This window comes from Gavialis gangeticus, unplaced genomic scaffold, assembly GCF_001723915.1.
Source record: "Gavialis gangeticus isolate Ggan-Ray unplaced genomic scaffold, GavGan_comp1, whole genome shotgun sequence".
Taxonomy (NCBI): domain Eukaryota; kingdom Metazoa; phylum Chordata; order Crocodylia; family Gavialidae; genus Gavialis; species Gavialis gangeticus.
Window position 1 is genome coordinate 68,732,623 of NW_017729024.1, and position 10,156 is coordinate 68,742,778.

The following is a 10,156-nucleotide window of genomic DNA, read 5'->3' on the forward strand; positions in this document are numbered from 1 at the left end:
GGAATTTGGGGGGTATGTGTGGGGACTTGTAGGTGTGTGTGTATGTGGGGGGTTGTGGGAGAGTGTGGGGGGTGCATGTGTGGGAGAGGTGTGGGTCTATGTGTTTGTGTGTGTGTGCGCATCCATATGTGGTTCTGAAGGGTGAGCGTGTGTGTGTGTGTGTGTGTGTGTGTGTGTGTGTGTGTGCGCGTGCGCGCGCACGACATCAGTAATCTGTCCCAGGATGGTGGGTTAATGAGTTACTAGCAAGTGAGCTGATGGGTACCTGACTCCATTCTTCAGGAGGGTAAGGAGAAAGATGCCCCCTCCTTTCTTTCTCACAATACGTAAATCTTTTACACTCCTGAGATTTCTTGCCATTTTCCAATGCCATAAAAGATGCTTTTCCCAATGTATTTTGATTGCACTGTGCTCACTTAACTCCTCTGCTGCCTTGTATTATGGTTTGGGCTGCCTTTTTGGTTTTTGCTTAAGCAAGAATGGTTATGAAGGTAAGGAGCACATTGGGTGGGGTTTTTTCAGTCATTTTGAGATGGAGGGAGGAAATGAAGCAACAGCTAGTTGATCAGTGAAATTAAATACTTGCATAACACTGCTGGCATCATGGCATGGCTCTCTTAATAATCCCTCCTCCTTTGAGCAGCCATATGCTGGCTGCTTGGTCACCAGGTTTGAACAATCAAATGCTGACCCTCGTATGCAGGGTAGCACACAAAATAGTTCAGTTTTCCGATGAAAACACTAGAAATAAGTTGGAGGCAAGTTTATCTGTGTATGAACATAGGCTTTGACTTTTATTCTTCTGTTTCTCAAGCTCATGTTGTATTTGCTTAAATAAGTAAATATCACTTTTAATTTTCAGTAGTTTAGTATATGGGAAAGGATAACATACCCACTGAATCTGGGTCAGTTTAGGCAGAGTTCCTTTGATATTGGAACAGAACGAATGACCCTGAACACTCACCCTGCTAACAAAGCATCAGACTTTTGTGCATTCCCTTTACATTCCCATAAGAAGTTTTGAGGACCTATTTTATTGGTTAAATGTTGCTTTTTAACTGGCATGTCTTATTTGTGGCAAATGACTCATATCTGGGATAATTTTGAGTAATAGGAAACTAGGTCTTAGTTATTCATTTTCCATTTTGATTTGCAGTAGTATCTCTCTTGATTGGCTGCTCCCTGACATGGTGGTTGAGTACAGCATTGTATTTGGCTGGAGAACTAACCAATCCTTTTTTAGCAAATATGGTGAAGGATTTTTTATTATTTTTTAGGTGTTAAAATTGATAAATAAAGCAAGAAAGTTGCACTAATATTTAAAGGAATATGTAAATCTTCAGGAATAATTAGGCACGTTTGTTTAATGTTTTCACATTGTCAAACGGTTACACCATGTTTTTCTGAATAGTATGCAATATCCATGGAAAAATTATGAAGAAAGGATTTAATTATTTTCTTTGTTTCCCCAAGGTATAATTAAAATATGAATGACCACCTCTCTCCCACCAGTCTTTCTTCACTCTTTGTGATGACTACTAATTTAGTCTAATCATACAAAGTGAATTGGCTCAAAACTCCTTTGAAATTCCATCTGTATATGTGTGTTCAATCATCATACCACTCTAGTCCACCAGCCGTCTCATCTGCAGGATGAGCTTGTCACTGTTTGTGCCAATTCTGATTCCTTTGCTACTCGTTTGTGATTCTCATCACCTTTTAATGCATGCTTCCCTGGCCACCCTGATCTGCTTAGTGTGCCTTGTTAAAGTTTACCCTTGACAATGCACAGTATGTTAACTAGTTTGTTTCTTTTTGTTGGAGCTTGTTTGCTTGCTATTGGCTTGATTTCACTTCCTTGCCAAGCAATTGGTTCCTTCTTTCATAGTGTTTTTATCTGAATCTTTAGCTGATTTTTAGTTGACCTGTGGATTTAATCATTTAATGGGAGCTTTCCTGTTCATTTCCTTAAATGGCTTTAGTTCTTCACCTACAACTACACCGTGTCTTGTCTTTGAGAGTCGCTGTCATTCTTGAATCAAGTTGGTTTGAAACTAGTGCTTTGCAGCTTCTAATAAAAATTCTTCCAGCTGCATCATGAAGCCAGCTCCATCCTTTGATTTTTCACCCAGCCATCTGGGACTTTGCTGTCAGGACATCCCCCTCCTTCAGACTTGTTCATCCTCACTAGTCTTCTGCATTATGCCATACTGCCTTATGTATACTTCCAGTCTTTTGTGCCTCTCTTTGAAAAGTTTCCTATTGTTTTATTTCTGCCTAATCTGAATATTTCTCTTGTGAGGTAAGTTTTTCTTTTGAAATCTTCTTTTTCTTCAGATGCTTTCTCAGTCTCTGTTCAGAAGAGTTGTTGAAATCTGTACCTTGTATTTCTTTATTGAGAAATAACTGGAATGAGTTAGTTTAAGAATGTGTGTGATTTATTGGTATTTTCATGAGCTTTTTCATTCAAGCTGGTAGTCCTGGGCTTTTTTTATTCCTCTACCCCCACCTCTTGAGCGTTTAAGATGTATGCAAGACAAGAGATGTCTCACAATTATAGATCCCATCTGCTCTTGGATACTTCATGTTGATCCTTTGGGAACAACTTTTTTTCAACAATAAGACTCTTAATCCTGTAACCTCTCTCATGGTCACTGGCAGGCGTGCCTGTAGAGTTCATAAGATAAACTTCCTTCTTCTCCTAACCTGCAGCATGACCCACTCAGAAAGAGATATTTTCCTTGAGGGATGATCCTGCAATATTAGGGTGAGCTGCATTCTGAGGCATTTTTCTGTCATCTTTGCAGTGAAATGCAGCAAAATTACTAATGGCATTATTTATCTGCCCAAATTTTGTGTAATGATATAAAATGATGGAAAACATTACTGGTAACTTAAAGTCCACATTGATATCATCTTGTGACATTTTAATTATGACTCTGCTTCTGAATACTATTTTCAGCCCCTGAGTCACAAGTTGCTTACTACAGCCCAACTTAGTTGCATACTGTGAAAGTATTTACTCTGCACTTTGCCAGCAGCTGTCCTTGTTCAGTAGTCATCCTTGAATTTTAAATAGGGCACTATAACAGAAATTAATTTGAGACTAAGAACTTACTGCATTTATTCCAAAGGTGAGGAGAAATTTGAAGTTTCAGGCTTAGCTATAAGACCTATAATCAGCCTTTTCACAGATGTAAGGAAGGTGCAAAGGAATGACATAAACCCTTACCTTGGGACAACTTACTTTAAAGTAGGATTACCTCTGGAAAGATGATAATATTATACAGGGGGTGTGTCTACACGTTCATTAATGTGCTTTTGGTACTTCACGTTAAATTTAGTACCTCCATTTTGAGGTTCTAGAAAAATACTCATTAGCCTATTTTAATATGTATTAGTGAAAGTACAATTTTTTGTAACACTTTAATACACATTAGAATAGGCTAAAGTGCACATATAGATGTGCCCAGGTGTAACTTAAGCAAGTATAAAATATAAGTGTTGTGTCTCTGCTGTTATCCCAGAACAACAGTTTGCTGTACCCCAGAGGTGGCCAGCCTGTGGCACATATGCCAGAAGTGGCATGGAGGGACAGCACAGCAGAAGGTAGGGCAGGGAGCAGAAAGCTGGACAGCAGATAGGCAAAGAGCACAGGGAAGGAAGCAGAAAGCAGAGCAACAGATGTGGCATGGGAAAGGCAATTGTAGTGGCAATAGTGAAGGGAATTGGGCTAATTTGTGGCATGCTGCCAAAAAGGTTGGCCCCTACTGCTCCCCTTCCACCTATCCGTGAGGCTGTAATAGCACCCGCTGTGAGCACGTAGCAGATGGAGATAACGTTTGTACAGATGTACCCAGTCTCTTGGTTTAGTTTGGCATTCCATACTTGTTGGTTAGCAGTTTCCCTGAATATGCTATTGGATACTTTGCCATGCTAGGTTAATAACTTTTAGGCTCTTGCTATGTTACATATGCTTCATGACATTACATATATTACATATTTAACTGGTTAATAGCACAATGAATTTAGATTGGCCATACATGCAAAGTTATTATCACACAATTAACTGGTTAATCACAGAATAAGTTTAGGCCAGCCATATGTACAAAGTAGTTATCACACAATAAAAATGACTATCCAGCTATAAAAATGAGCCAACCAGCTATACAGTTAGTGCTTGACAATGTGCAACAACTCCATAGATGGTTTCTGTCCAGCTTTAATCTGAACATGTAGCAGGACCCTTACTGTCTATCAGCTTTATTGTATGCTGAAACAGAATTCTTCCCTTAATTGTATTTTGTTTGATTTCAGTTCTGTTTTTGAGAGAGGATTTAGAATCAACAAGGAAAATTGATATGCTTGTTTCTCTCCAAGATCCTCTGAATTTGTGCAGTGATATTGTGGTCTGATCTTGGGTGAACTATTTTTATCTTTTAGGTAGATGTTGTCCTGGCTGTATGGTAGATTGCTTTTTTTAACTCAATGACTGGAATAATCCTTTCAGGTTTAAAAAAAAAACTATAAGGATATAATATCACAGGTGTTTTAGTGCTAACAAAAGATGGAATTTTCATATCTCCTCTCCTCTATTGTATACATTTGAACAACTATTGCAAAGAGCATAAACTTGGCTTTATTTTCTCATATAACAAACATATGAACTAACTACTTCCTTGACAAGATGACAGTGTTTTACAGCAGATGCAAAATATGTTTTGTCTACTTATTCCTTCACTTGTCACAACTCTCTTAATATATATAAAACATTATCAAATGAGTATATTTCCCCCTTAGATTTCAGTGGAAATAAAGTTAATGTAGAAAATGTTTATATAATAAAATGCATGACATCCTTCTATGACTAAATTAGCACAGTGCAGTGCAAATGTAAATTCCTTTTTTTTTTTCAGGATGCACTTGTTATGCATACTAAAGTGAAATCATGAATTCATCACTGCAAATTGTTACTGCTTTTTTTCTGTTTAATTTCTTTATCTGATGCAATTGACCCTTTAGCACTAAATCTTGTTTTGAACAAAAAGCCTACGGGGACTCAGCCAGATTAAAGAGACTTCCTGGGTTAGCTTTTAAATGAATCGAGCACTGACTACAGTACCTTCATTGCATCATTCCCTTTCAGCCATATTTAGTTCCAGGTAAAGAATGGTATCAATCAGATATCCTGGTCCTTACATAAGCACTCTTGACCAGCTGTGAGACAGGTCTTTGGAAAGCAACAATATGTTAAATTAAATAGTTTTATTATTTTTGGGAATCAAATAAATGGGCTGAGTCCAAGTATACCTTTAAAGATCTGTTTGAGGCCTGGAGCAAAATAATCTATTATTCATTGCAAAAAAATTAATCTGAAAAGAACTGGTGGAGGCATTGTTGATTTTATTTCAAGTTCTGGCTAAGAAGTACTCTTTCTAATGCTACTGATTTGGGAGGACTGAAAATTATGTGTGGGCTTTTTACAAAGATAAGAAAAATCTTTCCAGATCTTTGTTTTGTTCAACCCATAGTAAAAACAAACAAGCAAAAAAACAAACAAACCACAAAGTATTTTATTAAAGACATATTGAGTCTGGGTTTGTCCCCAGAAAATTAAGCAACAGTTCACAGGCAAACCATACATCTAACAAAGCAAGTGATTTGTTATTTAAACATTTAAAAAAAAAATCAGAACTGGCAGCAATTGGAGCAAGTGAGTAGGGACTGGTCCTGGGTTCTCTTCCTACGAATTGTCACTGAATTACTCTGTGTGTTTTTGGTCTGTCATTAATCTGTAATGTGCCTTTGTTTGCTCGTTTGTAAAACTGGTCTTGTAAAGTAGCATTTGGCAGTTTTGTTAAAAGTTTTGAGACCATCGGATGAAAGGTGCTATATCTGGTATGAAGTACTATTTATATTTCAAGTATTAAACACATTGCAGACATTAAAAGCACTCACCCGGAACTTTACCAATGTTAGTTATTGGTACACATTTTAGTTAGGTAGCTAACAATGAAGATCTCCATCCAGACTTGTATGTTTCTTGTTCTTTTTTATGTCTATGAAGCCTATTTTCTGCTGAGCAGTTAGTTTATTCTCAGTTCTTAAAAGATGACATGGATTCTTATACTTAGATAAGTGACTTTTACACTGGAGAGAATGTATGCATATATTGACTTAACATAAATCCAGGTGTTCACGATCTTGAAAACTGAGCCCTAGTATGTACTGCTACTGTTATCCCTTTTACTCTAGTCAATACAGGTAAACTTGGAGAGTAACTAGCTAATGGCAGATAACCCCACAAGATATCTGAAATCACCTACCTTGAAAGCTTTAGGGGAAGCTTGCCTGTGTTGCTAGGTTTTGTGATGGGGAGTCAGATCTGAACGTATTGGAAACATGTAACGATTTTCTCTTTGAAACACTCCTGCTGAGAGAGGGAAGTATTATCCTTGACTTAGATGGAAAAGGGAAAGAATTGAACATGCATGCTGTATCCTGGGTCTCGGGCCACAGACGGGCATTCGTTTCTACTGGTAGATAAAGTTTGGAAGCAGGAGCCTGCCTGCCTTCCACCCCTTTGACTGGAGAACTACACAGGCAACCTCTCTCTAGACAGTGGCACTATAGATAGGGTGACCATACATCCCAGTTTGGCCGGGACAGTGCTGGATTTTGTAGGCCATCCCAGCATCCTGGCCAGTTGGTGAAAAACTAAACAAAAGTACTGGATTGATGCCATCTCCGTGCACTACCTGGGCCAGCCCCTTCTGGCCGGGCAAGGCTGGGCACCGCTCTTCCTGCCTGGGACAGAAATCAGCTGGTTTGGGTTAGTGCCCTGGATTTCCTTAAAAATATGATCACCCTAACTACAGAGGGATGCTCAAGGGCCACTTCCACCCTTAGGAATGCCCATTATTTGACAGCCTGTCCTCTCCTTTACTTTAGGAGGGGGTTTTCTTCCCCCTTCCCCCATCTTTTAAAGTCATGCATATGCAGCCTATGCAGGCTGCACTCTGGGATGACTTAAAGCCAGAGGTGGGGGGAAGAGGGAGCAGGGACAGCCTTCCTGATTGCAGTTTTAAATTGTCATGTGTGTCACCCACCTGGGTGGTGTATGTGGCATTTAAAGCCCATGAAGCTGGGTACCAGGCTGGAAAGAGCTTTCCTGGCCCTGGTTCCCAGCCTTGTTGGTTTTGAAATCACCACCCACACTGACTATCTGTACAGCTTTTAAAGCCCATGGGGTGGGGAACCAGGGCCAGTTCCTGGTTCTACAGGCTTTAAATGCTGTCTAGATGGGCAGGTAGTATTTAAAGTTGATAGGGTCAGGAACTGGCTTCAGTTCCTGGCCCTGCAGGCCAATTGGGGAGCGTGGGAAGCATTTAAGGCCCATGGGGCTGGGATGTAGCATAGGGAAACCTTCCCTGGCTCCAGTTCTTGTGCTTTGAAGTAGCTACCTGTGCCTCCCAGCTAGGAGGCAGGGTTGGCTTTTAAAGCCCTCTCCTTGCATGAAGCAGAGAAGAGGGATTGGCAAACATCTCACATACTTCCCAGACTGGTAAACCCAGTTGTGGTGGCAGGTGAGGGTTGGCCCTGTTGTTCCACTCCCCTCCTGGTCCAGTCTGGGAGGAGGAATGGTGCATCAGAGCAATTCTTTTTGCCTGCTCCCCAGGCCATGGCTCTGCTGCTCCATTCCTGTTCTGGACTAGGTGGGGAGGGGAGTAGGTATTCATTCTTGTGAGTTTCTCTCACAGGAGAGATCTAGGTTGACACCTGGAAGATCTAGAGGGCACATTTTTCTCCTGGGAGAAATTGAATGAATGCCTGTATGCTCATACCTTTTATTGGTAGAGCAGCAATTCCCTCAGTAGAAACAACACCTGTACGTGGCCACAACCATGGGTCTTAACAGCTAGCAATTATTTCCCCTTTAAGCTTCTAATATTTGTGCACTATTCCATTTAACTTGAATCTGCTGACTGTACCCTTGATACTACCTCTCCCTTTCAAATGTGTTCCCAGATACTCAGTTTATTAGCATCCTTTATTACATTGATGGGCAGAAACACTCATTCTTTTGCATTATTGTTATGTTTGCAGTGCTGGTGACTTGAGCTTTTCTTGTCTGCACTCTTGGGAGGTTGCATGGCCCTGGGGAGATTTCAGCATTCCCCCAGAGACCATCCTTGTCCCTGCCCTTCCCCCAACCTGATTAGAGACTCTGGGATGCCCGTTTTGTTCTCCCCTGGATACATCACAGTTTGGACCGATGTAAATTAGTGCTGAGTAATATTTTTTCTGTTTGTTTTCCAGCTACCAAAGTTTAAGCTCAACATACAATGCTTCTTTTCAGTTCTCTAGAGGAAAAAAAAACCCTGTTTTTGTCTCTGATTTATGTCAGTATGTAATAAGCAAGTTGGAAAGAAATCTGAAATAGTGAATCTTCTTCCTTTTTTTGGCAACGTGTGCATCTCTTGTTAACAAAAGAAAAGGCTGAAGCTTTCTATAAAATTTTTTTAAAAGACTTCTAAGTAGAATTTTGCGGGGGTGGGGGTGGAGGTGGGGGGTGGCAAAACATGAAAGTTAAAAATCTGGAACTGCCTGAATTTACCTGATTGGAAGCTCAAGTGCCAGGGTTTTTCATTCAGCCCCTTCAGGAACATTGGTCTCAATATTGTGAAAATGTATCATTTTTAAAAGGATGAATATCTTTAACTACAATAGGCCTGCACAGATTCTTGAAGGTGTTGAAATGGGAAACACCAGTCACTTTCGTTATTACGAATGCATGGATTGACTCTGTAACCACATGAGACTTAAATATGCCTAAAACATGGTATACTTTTTTTTTTTTGCATAGGATTTTATTTATGTATTTATTTATTTTGAGCAAGAACTGTCAGCATTTATGTCCATGGAAATTGCTGTTATTTTTTGCCAAGTTTTAAGTCAGTTTACTAGGAAGTATTTCAAATTGGGTTTTGGGCAAAATTGGTCAGCATATCTGTGAAATAGCGTATTTATGTCTGCACAAAATTGGTAGAAATGGATCTTGAACAGAGTCAATATAATAGATACTTCTTAGCAAGAATTTTGTTTTGGGAACTGTGCCTGATGCCTGAAAGCTTATCCAACAGCTGTCCAAACTATATAGTTGGGCCAGTACAAGTTACCCAAAAAGCCTTGCCTCAGCTATTACCTGGACCATCACAGCTACAAAAATTTTCTGCCCCTACTACAGTTTGGGATTAAAGGAAGTTTTAGTACTTTTTCTCTGCATAACTACAAGTTTACCAAAGCTTAGTTTCCATCACCCACTGTTGTCAGTATAAGACTGAGGCCACAGGCTGGGTCTGAGCTTAAAATGGCCTTTATTTTTCTACAGCTAATGCAGCAAGAAACGTTGGCTGTCTTTTTTAAAAGATTGCAGTTGCCTCCCAACATCACTAGGGAAGGCAGCATTGAGGTGAAGTTGGCAGAAGCCTCCTGTGTCTTCTGAAAATAGATGGAGTCATTATTGGAAGAGAGATAGGAAGGTCTAAGGGGAGCAAGGGATGCTGAGGGAGGACAGGCGTATGCATGCACACAACAATGTGGGAAAAGTTGAATGCAGGATGTCTGCAGGGAATCGGAAGGGCAGGAGACAGATGTGTGCATCTGAGGGAAGAACGCGGGGCGGGAGACAAGGGGTAGGAAGGGTTAGTATGGGAACAGATTTAAGACATGAGTCTTTGGGAGTCTCCTTTGTGGTGAGACGTGGGAGTGAAAGAGCCATTGGTTGTCATTCAGCCATTGTTAACCTTGACAGTGAAGGAGACCTCTGGATTTGGAAGTATTATGACATACGCTGCTTAAACATTTGAAACCGTAACAAACACTTAAAAATTGTTAGGGTTTCTGCATACACCATGCCTAACAGTGTATGCCCTCTGCTCTTCCATCATAGACATCCACCTAAACATTGCCAGCTTAAATGCACAATTCTGCACTTGAAAGGTGCCAGCTTCCTAGGATCAACTTTGTCAAACTGTCCCCTTCAAAAAAATGAAACTATAGTAAAATCTCTGTTTATCCAGTACTTCACCAACTGGAATACTCTAACTGGAGTTTCTACCTGGCCGGATATTGGGGGAGGGGGGAGGAAGCTTGC

General features: G+C 40.2%; 1 protein-coding gene across 2 annotated transcripts in view; it reads left to right on the forward strand.

Moving 5' to 3' along the window:
• The window catches only part of CUNH5orf30 (chromosome unknown C5orf30 homolog), a 27,923-nt gene that overhangs the window by 7,555 nt on the left and 10,212 nt on the right, over nucleotides 1-10,156 (forward strand). The window contains exon 2 of one of the 2 annotated variants that reach the window (XM_019517235.1): nucleotides 4,381-4,443. The exons of the other annotated variant lie outside the window; for it this stretch is intronic. The gene's annotated coding sequence lies outside the window, so the exon portion shown is untranslated. The remainder of the gene's footprint in view (nucleotides 1-4,380; nucleotides 4,444-10,156) is intronic. 2 annotated transcript variants of the gene reach the window in all.